Genomic DNA, 16,869 nt, shown 5'->3' with positions numbered 1-16,869 from the left:
ATATATATATATATATATATATATAAAATATTTTACATATAATGTAAATATAAATTATTTTATGTATAATTTTACATATATTTTACATATAATATATATGTAAAATTTCTTATAAAGAATTGGATCATGTGATTGTGGAGGCTGAGAAGTCCCAAGATCTGTAGTTGGCAAGCTGGAGACCCAGCAGAGCCAGTAGTGTAGTTCCAGTGTGAGTCTGAAGGCCTAAGAACCAAGAGAGCTGATGATGTTAAGTTCCAGTCTGGGCACAGAAGAAGATGGATGCCCCAGATCCAAGGCAGGCAGTTGAGGTTCCCTCTTACTCCAGCCTTTTCGTTCTATTCAAGTCTTCAATGGAAAGGATGAGGCCCACCTACATTCAGGAGGGCAATCTGCCTTACTCAGTCCACTGATTCAGGTGTTCATCTCATCCAGAAACATCCTCACAGACACACCCAGAATAATGTTTGACCAAATGTCTGGGCACCCTGTGGCCCAGTCAAGTTGATACATAAAATGAACAATTGCAGATGGGTAAACAGGGAAGGGCTCACTGAGAAGGTGACATCTGAGGGAAGGAGGTGAGTGAGTCGTGTCTGGGGGAAGAACATCTCAGGAGCAGTGAGTACGAAGGCCTGGAGGTGCCTGGAAGGTTCAAGGAACAGCAAAGGGTGGGGAGAGTGTTGCTTGAATGGCAAAGGCAAGGGGGAAAGAAGCAAGGGATGAAGTTGGAGAGGGAATGGGCAGGGAGCAGAGCATGTAGGGCTTTAAAGGAATTCTAGGAGTAGAACTTTTACTAAAAATATCCTTGAGCAGAGGAGTGACCCACTCTGATTTGTGCTTTATCAGTATCACTCTGGCTTCTGTGTTGAGAAGAGTCTGAATGGTGTCAAAGACAGAAGCTGGGAGACTAGTTGAGAGGCTCCTGCACTAATTTAGGTGAGAGAGAGCAGTAGTAGTAGTGGAAGTAGTGAGAAGTGGTCACATTCCTGACATATGTTGAAGGTTAAGTTGACAGATCAGATCGGGGGTGTGAAAGAAAGAGAGGCGTGAGGGAGGATTTCATGGTTTTGGCCTGAGCAACTGGGGAAGAGTAGACGAGAAACAGGGTTTGATGGTAGAGCAGCAGGAAGAGAAGATCAGGAATTCAGTTTTAGACTTGTTAAATTTGAGATGTGTTTTAGTAGTCCAAGTGGAGATATTAAGAAGGCAGCTGGATATATGAGTCTAGAGTTCAGGGGAGAAATGCAGGCTAGACACAGCATATACTAGATGGTATTTAAAGCCATGAGATTAGATGAGATCACCAAATAAATGAGTGAAATAAAAAAGACAATTGGTCCAAGGACTGAATCTTGGAATACTCCAACTTTTGGAAGTCAGAGAGATGAAGAGAATCCAACAAAGAAGACTGAGAAGGAGCAGCCAGAGAGGTAGGAAGAAGAACAGGTAAGTCTGCTTCTAAAAGCCAAGTGGAAAAGTGATTCAAGGAGGAGAGAGTGATCTTATTCTACTAATTGATCAAGTAAGATGAAGATTGAGACTTGGCCATTGGGTCATTGGGTATAGCAAAAGGGAGGTCAAGGTGACTTTGATAAGGGCAATTTAATTGGAGTGGATTGGATAAATATCTGACTGTTTTAGGTTTAAGACAGAATGGGAAGGGAGATATGGGAGATGGTGAATATAGACAACCTGTAGAACAGAAAGAAATTGGGGAGGAAGTGGGGTCAACAGAGGGTTTTTCAAAGGTAGGAGAAATAATGTCTGTAGATTGTTGGAAAAGATCCAGTAATGGAAGAATTGAGAGGAGAATTACTGGAGTGATGTCCCTGAGTAGGTGATAGTCAGTGGCGTCTGGTCTACAAGTAGAGCAAGCGACCTTTTCTAGGGGCGCAGTGTTCATTTACAGCTGTGGGAAAGAAGCCCAGGACATGGCACTGATGCAGGTGGTGGGTGTTTACATGAGCTCTCTTCTGATTCATTCTGTTTCATCAGTGAAATAGAAAGCAAGGCTGTCAACAGAGAATGAAAATGAGTGTTGAGTAGGTATTTGAGGTTTGTGGACAGAGAAGGTATGAAATATCACCTGGGAGAGTGGGAGAATAAAAGAGCCAAGGAAGTATAGTGGGATTGCCAGCAGCAATAAGGGCCCACTCGAGGTTTATGATCATATTAAAATGGGGTCTCTCAACATGATTTGGTTCTTCGCCAGCCACATTTAGCTACACAGATGTAGGCATAGACCATGGGGAACGTTGCCTTTTACAAGGATCATTTTTTTTTTTTTTTTTTAAAGATTTTATTTATTCATTTTTTTCCCCCCAAAGCCCCAGCAGATAGTTGTATGTCATAGGTTCACATCCTTCTAGTTGCTGTACGTGGGACTCGGCCTCGCGCTGGACGGAGAAGTGGTGCCTTGGGGCACGCCCGGGATCCGAACCCAGGCCGCCAGCATCAGAGCGCGCGCACTTAACCGCTAAGCCACAGAGCCGGCCCAACAAGGATCATTTTTAATCAAGTGAGTATCTCCAAGTGTCAGAGAAGTCAAGGGAGCTGAGGGCATAGGCAATGTAATATAAGTGAATTTAAGCTGAGTAAGGAATCAAGTGAATGCATACATGAATGAATGATTTCCCCATTTGGAATACATTTTTTCTTTCTCATCCATTGATTCAAACCCACTTTATTCATAGTGGTCCTCATAAGAATTGTACCACCCAGGAACCGACCATGGGGTTAAGCTGGTAAATGTGCTCTTGGATGAGAATAATTTAAGAGAGGCAAATGTTATATCATAGGTCATGGTGTAGAGGGCTTTTGCTGTTTAAGTTTTCCCTTAGATTGTTTAGAACTCATCTTCCATTCAAATATAAGCTTATTCTGGCAGCAAAACACTGACCTCTGGTAAGTGCTGGAGGATGACTCACAGAAGTTTCCACAAACATATGACTTTTTTTTTTCCTTTTTCTATTTGGCCAGAACTCAGTATGTTTATAAGCGTCTGGTAAATATTTGGATTGATCCTAATTAGGGGTGTGTGTCAAGGGGCATGGTAGTGAGGGGACTCTTATTCCCTTTGGGTGCCTATTTGGCTTCAATTTTGTATTCAGCAGATAGAGAGGCAACTATTAGTACCTGCCCTTGGCCAGGAGAGAAATGTTTACAAAGCAGAGTCTCCTTTAATTCAAGCTGAGGGTCAGAGAGAACCCCAAAACAAAGTGCAAAGCCAATCAGCCTTTCTTAGCAACCTACCACATTGACACACCCGTCATTTCCACCTCCCTAAATTTTTTTTTTTTTTTTTTTTTTAAAGATTTTATTTATTTTATTTTTCCCCCCAAAGCCCCAGTGGATAGTTGTGTGTCGTAGCTGCACATCCTTCTAGTTGCTGTATGTGGGACTCGGCCTCAGGATGAACGGAGAAGTGGTGCCTCGATGCACACCCGGGATCCGAACCCGGGCCACCAGCATCGCAGCGCGTGCACTTAACCACCAAGCCACGGGGCCAGCCCATCCACCTCCCTAAATTTTAAATATGGCACAAAATAAATGCTCTTTCTACTTCACTCTACATAACCATCAGTCCATGCATAGCATGGCCACTCCTTGGCCAAAGCCCTTCATTCCACGTAGTCAGGGACCTTGGTGAATATAGGGTGTGTGTGGGTGTGTGTGTACTATTTTAAAACTCGTGGCCTAAAAATAGTTGTGTACAAATAGAAAATGCATGCTTGGTGAGTGTAGGCTTGCCAGGCCCTGGAACTCTTAGCCTGGGATAAGTGTTCTTGTCCTGTTACCTGGCCATCCTGACCAAGGAAAATCAAAAGGAATCCAATAGGCACTCTTCCTCGGACCAGTGGTTCTCAACAGGGTCTGTACCACCTTTTAGGGTGTGTTCTGGAAATTGTGGGTGCATTTTTGGTTATCACAATGATTGAAGGCATGCTAACTGGTATGTGGTGGCTGGGGGCCAGGATTGACAGATGTGTGGAATAGTTCCATAGAACAAAGACATTGTCCTGCCCAACTTTCAAATGTCCTTCAGGGCACTAATGTGGGTGAAAAGCCAATTTATAATTATTTGAAAATAAACCCTAACTCTAATTTTATTTCTCCTTCATATTGCACTTAGAGGATTATGTTAATTAAAAAATTTTTGTGTGTATCTGGGTAGGTTATATCACATATGAATTTTATTTCAGGGCGGTGAAGGGAATGTTTCATTATAAAAAGGGGATAGTGGGTCTGATATGATTGAGAACTGCTGTTCTAGAAACTTGCTTGTGCCTTATCCTTTTCATGGTAAGTTTATAAATTATCTATAATCTCATCCAACCTTATCCATAAGAGGTAGGGAGGCGTCAGTCCCAGGAGTCCACACTTAAGTCCTACAGTATGAAGAGTCTCAGCTGGGGGCTGCCTGTGATTCCTCCCTCCTTACTTCATATTAGGAAGAAATTAAAGATAGGAATAGCCAAAATTTCTCATGGAAAAGGAAATCACAGTGAAAAGGTATGTGAGGATGGGAAAGTCTGGGGCTAGGCACCAAAGTAGGCGAAAATCCCCACCAGAGGCAGAGTTCATGCCTTGTCTGTCTTTTGTCCTCCACCTCCAAAGTCTCCCCCACCACAGATATACACACACAACCCATTCCTGTCCCTAGAAATGTAAACTGCATGTCCCAATTACTCTATACACACTGCAAACAGGCTTCCTTTGTTCTCAGGATATGTGTTGGACGGTAAAAGGTTTACACTAAAACATGCCGTCCACCAAGCTCCAGACATTCCAGCTGAATGAAGGTGCCAAGTGAAAGATTTGGAAAGATCTTCAAAAGAAGATCCAGAGAGGCAAAGGGTTTATTAATCAGGACCCTACGATTACAAGGATCTGAGGCCTTTTCCCATCATTAGAGTGAAGCAGCTGCTAATAATCACAGCGGGAAGGAGCAGTGTATGACACCGTGATGTTATATGCTTAAAATTGCAGTGAAAATGGCTCCAGTTATTATTTTTTTAAGAGAGAAACAGACTAATTAAAAGGGAGGTCTTAGGGACCAACCAAAGAGAAAGCTTGATATTCAAAACTCATAAAATTATGGGATACTTTCTGCTGTTGACCATAATGTGAAATCTCAGCAAGTAAAACGATTGACTGAGAAATAAATGTTGTTTGTCTCCAAACTGAACATATGTCTCTCATGAATCCATGCAGTACCTTGTACAGTGGAGTTGTGGCTTGGACAAAATATTTGAATTAGGTGAAGGCATGGGGATGAAGGACACGATGGAGGGAAGTGATATGGTTAAGAGCAGAGCCAGCTTCATGGGTGTACAACCTATGCAATCACACAGGGCCCTGTGCTTGTAAGAGCCCTGCCTGCGTTTAATGCCCTACTGTCACTGTGTTGAAATTATTAATCATTTTTGAACAAGGGCCCCCACATTTTCATTTTGCACTGGGATCTTCAAATTTTGTAGCCAGTCCTGGTGAAAAGAGTGAACATGAGTCCGAGAGACCTGGGTTCAAATCCAAGCTCTACCACTGGCTAGCTGTATGATCTTAGGCAATGTATTTACCTCTCTTCATCTGTAAAATAGGAACCATAATAGTACTGATCTCATGGGACTACTGTGAAGACTAAAAGAAACAACATAGCAGTAGTCAGTAGATATTATTAGTGTCATCATCAATGACAAAGATCTAGATGATGTGGCAAAGGCACCAAGGCACCAACCAGTGCTGGAGTAGAACTGTTTTCTAAACTCATTTTTGCTAACACATTTCTGCTTTGGATGTGTATATTGACGTCACCATCCTTGTGGCAAGACAGGCCAAGATAATTTTCTTAATTGCAGGCTTCACTGACACATTTTGTGCCAGAACCGAAGGAGAGTAGGTGTTATTTCAGATCTGTGAATCATCACACACACTCATGCATCGCATATTTCTTATAGATTTCAAAGGGTTGAACTCCAACCAAGATAATGGAGACATTATTTTAGAATGTAGAAATATGCCCATATAAAGGCAACTTGCTATTGAAAATACTTCCTTCGCTGCGTGGGCCTGCCGAGTCATTTTATTTGCCATACAGTTCTTTAATGAAATATTCCCAACCAAAGTAGGTGCAAATCAAAAAAATCACCAGATCCATTTTACCAGGACTACATACTAATTATCACCTTGTCATGAATAAATTGATTGTATTGTATTAGAATATGGTTTGGGCGAAGTGGGGAATGAAATGTGGATGTAAGGCCAAGTGGAAGCGTTTTCTTCCATTTTGACTGAGTACCTCCTATTATTCCTTGCTTGTACTATAATTAAAAATAGTCTTTGGAAGAACTTGTCCTTTGAAAATTATTTTTGAAGTTGAGAACAAATTTTTAAAATGTGAAATGGATTTTTTTTAAAAAGGTTCTAATATATTAAATATGTTATGACTATTCTGCTCAGTGGAAATACCTCAGCTACCATACTGTGATAAGGAACTGCTCCCAAAAAGTTGAGTCACAGTTCTGGAAGAAAAACTCTTCAATTACTAGGAAGACAAAATTGCCCTTGAGATGTGGAAAGTGAGTTCTTTCTCGCAACCAAGGCTAGTGCCAGGATTGCGTGTGAAGGGAAAGTTGATCTTCCCCCTCTTTCCAAACATTTTAGCCTTGGGCTTCACTCCATCACTTAGGTCATTAAAGATAATCTGATAAATGCAGCATTATGGATTTAGGGAAGACTTTCTCTAATTTTATATCTGGTTTTAAAAAAAACTTATTGTGGTAAAATCTACATAACATAAAATTTACCAATACAACCATTTTTAAGTGTACAGTTCAGTGGAATTAAGTACATTCACATATCTTGCCTTTTTAAAGAGGCCTTCAGTGCCTAAATCTGCAGTTATTGCCAAATCTTTATAGATAATTAGTTTAGATACTGACAAAAGGAAGTGACAGACTTGCCTCTACAATTCCCAGGGAGTGCAGCTTTAAGGTTTATGAGCGAGCACCACGTGCCAGGCAAGGGTGGGTGCCCTTCAGGGCTTAGCAGGAAGCAAGAGGGGACCAGAGGTTTTCTGAGATCATGCATGTGTCAGTGCCTGTCCTGGGATAGGTGAGAAGTAATGAGCTGACTAGTACCGTCCCTGGTCCTTTGTACATTCTCCCAACAAACTATAAGATTGCCTAACCTTCTCAGACACTTGCCTTTATTATTTGTTTCTTTTTCTTCCCTATAGGTTTATCCTTTCCCTCTATTGACTTCCTGTCCACATGTAAATCCCCTAAGTGTCTCCCATTTTAATAAAACAAAGAAACCAACCAACCAAACAAGATCCTCTCTTGTCAAAGTCCTCCCTTGTTACCCCCACATTCTTCTTTTTCTATTTGATTGTTCTTCTTTTTTTTTTTTTTTTGTGAGGAGATCAGCCCTGTGCTAACATCCGCCAATCCTCCTCTTTTTTTGCTGAGGAAGACGGCCCTGGGCTAACGTCTGTGCCCATCTTCCTCCACTTTATATGGGACGCCGCCACAGCATGGCTTGCCAAACAGTGCGTCAGTGCGCGCCCGGGATCCGAACCAGCGAACCCCGGGCCGCCACAGCGGAGCACGCGCACTTAACCGCTTGCGCCACCGGGCCGGCCCCTGATTGTTCTTCTTTATATTTATTTATTTTTTGTGAGGAAGATCAGCCCTGAGCTAACATCCATGCTATTCCTCCTCTTTTTGCTGAGGAAGACCGGCTCTGAGCTAACATCTATTGCCAATCCTCCTCCTTTTTTTTTTTCCCCCAAAGCCCCAGTAGATAGTTGTATGTCATAGTTGCACAGCCTTCTAGTTGCTGTATGTGGGACGCGGCCTCAGCATGGCCAGAGAAGTGGTGTGTCGGTGCGCGCCCAGGATCTGAACCCGGGCTGCCAGTAGCGGAGCGCGTGCACTTAACCGCTAAGCCACGGGGATGGCCCCTGATTGTTCTTCTCAATGTTTTTGTTTTTTTTCCCTCAAAACTACGTAAGCCAACATGGACATGGTTTAAAGTGTCAAATTATTTTCCAAGGCCTTTGACAACAAACAGCAGCCCCTGCCCCTCTGTGGCTTCTTATTCCCCAGAAACAGCCACTTTCTACTCTTTTAATGATATATTTTTTTCAAAAATTCATCTCCACATCTCAGAATAACATTCTTGTTCAAATTTTTCCCGCTTTGGCCATTGGGAGCTCTTTCAGATTGGCTCGTGTCCCTTTTGTTGTCTAAGCACTCACTTCCTTACTTTCTGGCACTATACTCACTTTTCTCCAAGCTCATCTTGCATTTGCCCTTCCTGAGCCCTACAATCAGCCATTTCTCCAAGGAGCTCTGGTTCCTTCTATTGGAGAATGGTTTTTAGAAACCAAGATCCGAGCACAGGTGTGCTCATTGCTATTGGGAGCGGGGGAGGGCACTGCTTCTAGACTTTCTTGGTGGACAGAGCTAGGAAATATATGCACGTATTCCTGTGTATATGCACATATCTATATTTATCTATCTACCCAATGTATATTAAATTAAATGTGAGTTCATGCTGATGCCCCTAGCTCTAACTTAATATCACAGAGTTTATTCTGCTTATCCCCTTGTTTATTTGTTACTTTCTTCCCTGACTGTGAGGAAACTGGCTCCTATTATCTGTTATTTATCACTTGTTCAACCCTAGTATAGATGGAAAGTACTTTCAAAATTCCTAACCTGTATCCCTGTAAGAAACTAATTTACAGACTAGAGTACAGTGTTTATGTACAATTCTCTTTATTTTTCACTTTATAGTTTCCAGTCAAGATATCATTTGCCAAAGCTACTTTAGATCAGCTCTTTCCCCACCCCTTTCAAAAAGGTTATGTCGGGCCGGTCCCATGGCTTAGCGGTTAAGTGCGCGCGCTCCGCTACTGGTGGCCCGGGTTCGCATCCCGGGTGCACACCGACGCACCACTTGTCTGGCCATGCTGAGGCCGCGTCCCACATACAGCAACTAGAAGGATGTGCAACTATGACATACAACTATCTACTGGGGCTTTGGGGGAAAAAAGGAGGAGGATTGGCGATAGATGTTAGCTCAGAGCCGGTCTTCCTCAGCAAAAAGAGGAGGATTAGCATGGATGTTAGCTAAGGGCTGATCTTCCTCACAAAAAAAAAAAAAAGATTATGTCATGCATTTGTAATACAGTTAGATTCATTTCTCAGTTTGCATTCCATTCTGGGATCCTCTATCATTCTAGTTGATTTTTTAAAAATATGCGTACATTAAAGTTCACTCTTTATAATGTACAGTTCTGTGGGCTTTGAAAAATGCATGAAGTCGTGTGTATACCACCCCAGTGTCATACAGAACAATCCCATCACTCTAAAAATTGCCTAATCTCTAATTCAACTTTGATTGCTCTTATTAAATTCCCTTAAAGAGCTGTGCAATACTGTATCTTCCACCAGAGGGCTCCACTGGCTCACAATTATGAGCCACCCTCAGAGGCAGTAGAGAGATTTCTGAGATAGCCAACTGTAAATGGCTAGGGGCACCGGTTAGATCACAGTTATTGGGGAGTTGATGGAAGCTGGTGGTACATGGGGACAAGATAAATTCTAGGGGACAGTAGAGACAGTGATTAGCTGGGGAGGTCTGATTGTATGGATGACTTCAGCCAGAAGGGAGACTGTGCTGGTTGTTGATTTATTGCTTTGCAGCTCCCTTCATTGACTAATCCATTAAAATGGGTCTGGGCCCTTTAAATATTTTTCCTTGGGCAACTGGCACAATGTTTTGTCTGTAGAAGGCACTGGAGAGAGACATTGAAGGAGAAAGGGGTTTTCCTTCTTGGTTGTGATGGCTTGTTAGCCAGACTCCTGGAGAGCATGCTTTCTTTTCCACTGTGCAGCCCAGAGTTAAGTGCCTATAGGGTGTCGCTTTTGCTGTGTGCTTTCTTCAGCTCTTGTCTTAAACAGCAGCTGTGTTGTTCGGAGCCCCAGACAGCACAGCCTTCACCCCAGCTCAGGTTGTTGCTCTGCATGGGCATGCAAGGGCTGCCATTGGGCTGACTGTCTAGTGAGCTGGATGCTCAAGCTTTGTCCTGTTCAGTGGCTCAGAGCTGCTCTGGCCAAGGCCATATGCAGAGGTGCACTAGGTTCCTGCAGAGGGAGACATCTCCAGGTCCCGATCCGAGCAGTGTCCACAGCAGCAGCCTTCTGTGCACCCACCCATTAGCTTCAACTCACCTGTGTCCCAAAGAATTGTTTCCCATGGCTGTCCTGACATGGGCACCGTGCCTTCCAGGCCTCACACCTGCAGAGGCTCTCTAACTCCATCTGCCCCCCTGACTCTCTGCACCTGTTTCCCTCTGCATGCCCAGCCTGCCCTCCAGCTCTGGCTAGCCTGTGCCCAGAGGGTTGTTTCTGCTTTCCTGGCAACTCTGGGCCATCTCTGGCCTAGGCAACTTCTCTGCCGTCAAGTAGGCTGTGACTATACCTTCAAGGAGCTTTAAAGTTTGACTTCCTCCAAGTTTGTCTTCTTTTGGTTCTTTGCCTCAGTTCTGAACTTCAGCACCCTTTAGAGCTCTCATTCCTTCTTTATTGTCACTCTCCTTTCATTGCTTGATAATTCGTTATATTAAGCTTCCCCTGTTTAAATTACTCTATGGGTTCTGCTCTTGATTCACCTGTGACTAATTAACATCTACTCTCACGGGGAGAGGGCACAGGTGTTCTTGGTCTTTTGTTAAATCTCATTTCAAAAAAGAGAAGAGAGCAATTTCCTGTCAGGAAACTTGATGATGATACCGGCCTAGGCTCCCTGGGTAGAGGGTCAAGTCCACATAGAAATCTTAACCAGTAACTCAAGCCCCAGGCCCCAGATCCCGGCTTGTAGCTCAAGGTAGCGTTCTGAGAAAGGGAGTCTCCCGTGTGATGAAGAGGCAGCTGCTGAGTACATGTCATAACCTGGAGCTGGTAAGGGTGCAAAACGTTTGTTAGGCTTCTGCCTACAGTGGAATAAGATGAATTGTTCTGTGAACAGTATTACTGATAACTGAGATGTAAAATTCAGCTTCTTTTCATTGAACTTGACACTTAAAAATGGCATAATAGCCAGATAGTTTCCAGATCAGGCACATTTTAATTTAAAAAAAGTTCTTTCTTTGCTTCCTTCTGATGCCTGCCAACACTGCATTTCAAAGTTTCTCTTTTAAAGAAAATTTCCTGGGTCTGAAAAGGAACTTTGAAGTTCTTATGAGATTCTGCTGACAGACTGGTTTTACTTTAAATTTCTTGAATGTTCTGTTTCTCTTATTCTGCAGATAAGGGTCATTTTAGTTTCTGGGTTTTACTTGGTTGTGGTTTGAACAGTCTTCTTAAGATAACAGTACTGTTTGTTAACCATGCTCTAATTAACGGGTGAAGCTGAGGTCCTCCGATGTTCTGTAAAGATTTCCTTGGTTAACTCTACCACATCTGCAAATCTCTGATGATTATATCTGTAGCAATCTTGCTCAGAACACAAGGTGTATAAACAAGGTGAGATGCTTGCTCACAACCGCACTCCTAAAGAAGGAAGGAACAAATAACTCATCTCAATACAGAAGACTTTTGTTTAAAGGATTTGACATCTCTCCCATTGTTTTGCTGTATCTATCCTCATAGTAATCAAGTGAGGTAGGAATTACTTTAGAGACAAGAAAACCAAGCTAAATATATTAGGGAGATTTGTCCAAGAAATTGTTAGTGTGAGCCCTCAGACTGGAAGTTGTATTTTAATTCTCTGGCTAGTAATCTTTATTTAAATATTTATTAACTTTATCTTTTCTTTAGTATAAGAAAGAGCTGGCTATGCAAAAACTAGTTTTTCTTTTTTTTTTGCTGAGGAAGAGTCGCCCTGAGCTAACATCCATTGCCAATCTTCCTCTCTTTTTGCTTGAGGAAGATTAGCCCTGAGCTAACATCTGTGCCAGTCTTCCTCTGCTTTGTATGTGGGTTGCCGCCACAGCATGGCTGATGAGTGGTGTAGATCCGTGCCGGGAATCCGAATCCATGAACCCAGGCTGCTGAAGCGGAGCGCACCGAACTTAACCACTATGCCACAGGGCCGGCACCATAACTAGTTTTTCTTTTTTTTTTTCCCCCCGGAGGGATTTGATTTTTATTTTATTTTATTTTTTATAATTATTTTTTTATTGTGAAATTTTTGTTGTACATTATTGTTTATCAGTGACCATATAAGTGCATCCCTCCACCCCTTGTGCCCACCCCCCCACCTCCCTAGCCCCTGGTAACCACCAAACAGTTACTAGTTTTGCTTGAATGAGATAATTTCTTTTTTTCCCCTAAGTCATCTGTCAGGAAAAATAAAAAGTATTTTTTATAATAATTCCATTGTAATAATCATAATGACAATAAAGCAATAACTTATATTTGCATAGCATTCTATTGTTTATAAAGCACTTTGACATATATGTTATCCAATTTCAACCCCTCAAAAATCTTTGCTTGGGGCCGGCCCAGTGGCTTAGCTGTTAAGTGCGTGCGCTCCACTACTGGCGGCCCGGGTTCGGATCCCGGGCACGCACGGAGGCACCGCTTCTCTGGCCATGCTGAGGCCGTGTCCCACATACAGCAACTAGAAGGATGTGCAACTATGACATACAACTATCTACTGGGGCTTTGGGGAAAAAAAGGAGGAGGATTGGCAATAGATGTTAGCTCGGAGCCGGTCTTCCTGAGCAAAAAGAGGAGGATTAGCACGGATGTTAGCTCAGGGCTGATCTCCCTCACCAAAAAAAAAAAAAAAAAAAAAATCCTTGCTTGGTAGGTGGGAAAAGTACTATTCTATTTTACAAATGAAAAATAAAGGCTCAGAGAGGTTAATTGACTTGCCCAAGGACATACAGTATGTGTATGTGGTTAGTATGTGGTTGAATTTGAACTCAGATCTATCTGACGCCACAACCTGTTCTCCTAACCATTCTCTTCTGCATATAACATAATAGCCAAAGACATATTAAGCACATCTGTTGTTCAACAAATTATACGCATCCAGAGATCTAATATGGCAGAGAGAACAAAGTTTCCAAGTGTTCCAGGCATGAGTCTAATTCTGAAGTCAAGTAGAGAAAGAGTGGACCCAAACTAAAATTAAATATGTGTTCTATAATGTGTATTGTGATAAACACACAGGCTTATAATGTAGATATAGTACCCTCAGATATAGTACCCCCATATATATAATGTAGATATTATTACTTTCCTCATTTTATAGATGTAGAAACTGAAGTTCAGAGAAGTAAAGTAATTATCTAAACCCAGATCCCTCTGGTTCCAAAATATGTGCTCTTTCTGGATTAATATAATTGACTTCAAGAGAGATCCCATTTGGGAAGGTTCTTCAGGGAATATGGAGAAAGAGCTGGCCCTCTTCTACCAGCTTGACCACAGAATGAGGCCCTGCTTTCAAAAGGATTAGTGTGTTGTTAGAGAGGGGAACCAGGCAAGCCCCTGGTGGAACTAGTCATCTGTTGATCTGATAGGCAGCGAAGAAGACATCACCACTCATGCCTGGTGATGTAGGCAATGCTTCTGACTTCTTTGCCCATGGTCAAGGATACCAATCAAATAGAATCATGTATTCTTTCCACAGATTTGTCAACCTCAGTAGACCAATTTAAGTTTGATCATGTCCATTAGCAAGGGCACTTGTTCATTGAGTTTAACAGAAGCATAATTGCCTGCACTATTTCCATTTCTATTGCTCTCTTTAAAAAAATCTTTTGTGCCATCCCTGGTAGCCTAGTGGTTAAGTTCAGTGTGCTCCACTTTGGTGGCCTGGGTTTAGTTCCTGGGCACAGACCTACACCACTTGTCTGTCACTGGCCATGCGGTGGTGGCAGCTCACAAACAAAAAGCGGAAGATTGGCAGCAAATGTTAGCTCAGTGCTAAACTTCCTCAGCAAAAAAAAAAAAAAAAAAAATTTTTTTGCTGAGAAATTAATGAATTCTAGATGGTTAAATGAGCATAAAATGGAACCTCATTGTATTCTTTGACTGAATGGTGTTTCTCCCTGTGTCTATAATGGTGTATATTTTCAATGACACATTCTGAATTTTCTAGGACAGTTCTGATTTCAAGTTATTTATTATTTTCCCTAAAAAGCATTTCTGCTTATCTGGGTCTAGATTTTTTATTCAGAAAATAGTAAGTATATTTTATGTTGTGCCTGAAGGCATGTCAGTTGCCATCTGTTACCTATACTTTAACAGTTTTCTACTATATTACCTGTTGATTCCTACTTTAAGAATATAACGGAGCAGTATATGATGAATAATTTACCAAAACCTTCCTTACACTGAAAAATTAATCCCATCTGCAAAATTAAATGGAAATTATAGCTATTATCCAAATAATGCATGTAAAATAGCTTTCTAGTGTGTTCCCCTCCCCCAAGTATATGGCTTGGTAGGGAAGGCATATGAATTTTGACTTGAACCATAAACTACACTGTCTAGATTAATTGATTTCATGAGATAACTATGCAACCTGCCTCTTGCGGTTTCTCAGTGATGAAATTTTTCTTACTGTTCTCACATTTTGTTTTCCAGCTATAAACCCATACAAGTACCAGAGTTTGTTTTTGGCCAAGTCATAATCGTGAGTGAAGAACCGTGGATGGAGAACATTTTATTTGGTCCTCAACTGCTTTCTTAAAATCAGCAATTTGCTAAAGTGAGTCTTCAACATAAGTACTGAATTTTAATGAATATCTCCCCTTTATAGTTCCTCAGAAGCCTTTGGTATATAAAATTATACTCAATATGGTAGAATTTATCAGTTAGAAACATTTTGAGGAGAAAATGCCTGTGTAAAGAAATGAATATTAAAAAAAAGAAATGAATATTGAGGCTGTTTGATTAATTCAGTTCTAAGATAGTTGTTTACTGTCGCATAGTCACTGACAGACTTTGTTCCGTCTATCAGAAAAGTACATTTTATTATGCTAAAAGTGTATTTACTCTAAATTATTAATAAATTCTGAATTTATAAACTTCTTTACTGTAATATATATATTTGTTGTTAGCAAAAATATGTATAATACTGTTGTTTATAGAATACTGAATATTTGGCAATTTATAAGGTAAAACATTGGAATTACTCACATAAATAGGAGTTAGAGCAGAGAAGGCTCTGACTAATGTAATGGAGTTGTGATCTTAGACGGATTGAGGGAGAACCAAGCCAAGGCAGAGCAGAGCAAGGGAGGCTTTTCATTGCTTATCAAATGCCAAACAAGAGGTAGTTTAGTAAATATGGAGTATAAATGAACATTCAGAAAACAAATATTTTAAAATCATATTTCATGCTTTGGGATATTCACTAATCATACAGGAAATAGGAGAGAATGTTTTTCCCGTTGCGAGTAATTCTTTGAAAATTCAGATATTGGTCGCTGAGGGCATATGGAGCAATGAGCTTTTCCTAAATTCAGCAAATGTTGGATCTCTGAAGAGAATTTGAACTAAAGAGAGTGTTGGCGTTAATGCATGATACAAGCATAGACGTGAATAATCTCTGGATTTATTCTCATTGGTTTTTTTCTTGGGGGGAGTGGTATAAATTTTTTTAAGTCAAAGTTATACAAAATATTAAATACTACTCCAAAGCTTATTAAAAAAAAAAACCAATGCTTCCTCCCGTCTCCCAGCTGAGGCCTTTAAATCTTTGGCAGTTTTTCCTGATATATTATGCCTGTAGCTATACTGCTGTTTCTTGATTTATAAATTTTAGACTTTATCTATTAACTCCACACACATATACTTCCCTTCCTCTATCCTTTTAATATAATTCTAACCTAATTTCTAGTTAATTCAGTATTTAGTGTTTACATTATTATGCTAGTGTTGGTCATTGGTAAGCCAGGTAAGTATCCTTTGACCACTTTTCCGTTGTCGTACAACTTTTTGTTTTCTTTGGAGTAAAGAATTGCTTAGTTTTTCATCTTATCAGTTTTCTGTCAATCTAATCAAATGTTTCATTAGATTTTCAGATGCTTATCAATACTACCTTTAACATTTCAGCTCATCTATTGATTACCTCTGTCCTCCTGCTCCTGTCTGGACTGGTTGCTGCCTAGATTGTCATCCCGGGACTGTCGTCCATTTACTAGTTCTATGTGTGACAGTCCCTGTTTTCCAGCTCCCAGGTTTTCTTCTTTTTGGTCAGGTCCTTCATTTTGGTGGGATCCATCCTTCAGTAGTTTCCTGAGGAAGAGGGCCTGCACATCTTTGCATATTTACCCTCATTGTTGATTGTCACTTAATAATTTTATTTATTTATTTTTCCCCCAAAGCCCCAGTAGATAGTTGTATGTCATAGCTGCACATCCTAGTTGCCGTGTGTGGGACGCGGCCTCAGCATGGCTGGAGAAGTGGTGCGTCAGGGCGTGCCCAGGATCCGAACCCGGGCCGCCAGCAGCAGAGTGCACGCACTTAACCGCTAAGCCACGGGGCCGGCCCTGATTGTCACTTAAAGAGAGGAATAGAATTCTAAGATGAAAATAGCTTCCCCTTGGAACTGGAAAGGCCTTGCTTCATTGTCTTCTGAACTCCATAGCTGACGGGAAGTTTGATGCCTATTCTGATTCCTGGTCATTTTTTTGTGATCACCTCCTCCCCTCTTCCCCTAGACATTTTAAGTCTATTCTTAGTATCCTGAAATTTCATTCTGTGACTTGGTGTAAGTCTTGTTTTATTCATTGGGCTGAGGATTTAGTGGGCCCTTTTTTTTTTTTTTTTTTTTAAGATTTTATTTATTTATTTTTCCCCCAAAGCCCCAGTACATAGTTGTCTGTCATAGCTGCACATC

The 16,869-nt window shown here is 41.2% G+C and overlaps 1 long non-coding RNA gene across 2 annotated transcripts in view; it reads left to right on the top strand.

Moving 5' to 3' along the window:
* Positions 1 to 15,044, top strand: part of LOC147915967 (uncharacterized) — a 59,011-nt gene extending 43,967 nt beyond the window's left edge. For both annotated transcript variants that reach the window (XR_015553651.1, XR_015553653.1), the window contains one exon: positions 14,610 to 15,044. This is a non-coding gene — a long non-coding RNA (uncharacterized LOC147915967). The remainder of the gene's footprint in view (positions 1 to 14,609) is intronic.
* The last annotated feature ends 1,825 nt before the right edge of the window (positions 15,045 to 16,869 follow it).

Source organism: Ceratotherium simum, chromosome 11 (genome assembly GCF_057802395.1).
Source record: "Ceratotherium simum simum isolate JZ-2026a chromosome 11, ASM5780239v1, whole genome shotgun sequence".
In the NCBI taxonomy this organism is placed as follows: domain Eukaryota; kingdom Metazoa; phylum Chordata; class Mammalia; order Perissodactyla; family Rhinocerotidae; genus Ceratotherium; species Ceratotherium simum.
The sequence above is the reverse complement of the archived record's forward strand: the minus strand, read 5'-3'. Positions and strand labels throughout refer to the sequence as shown.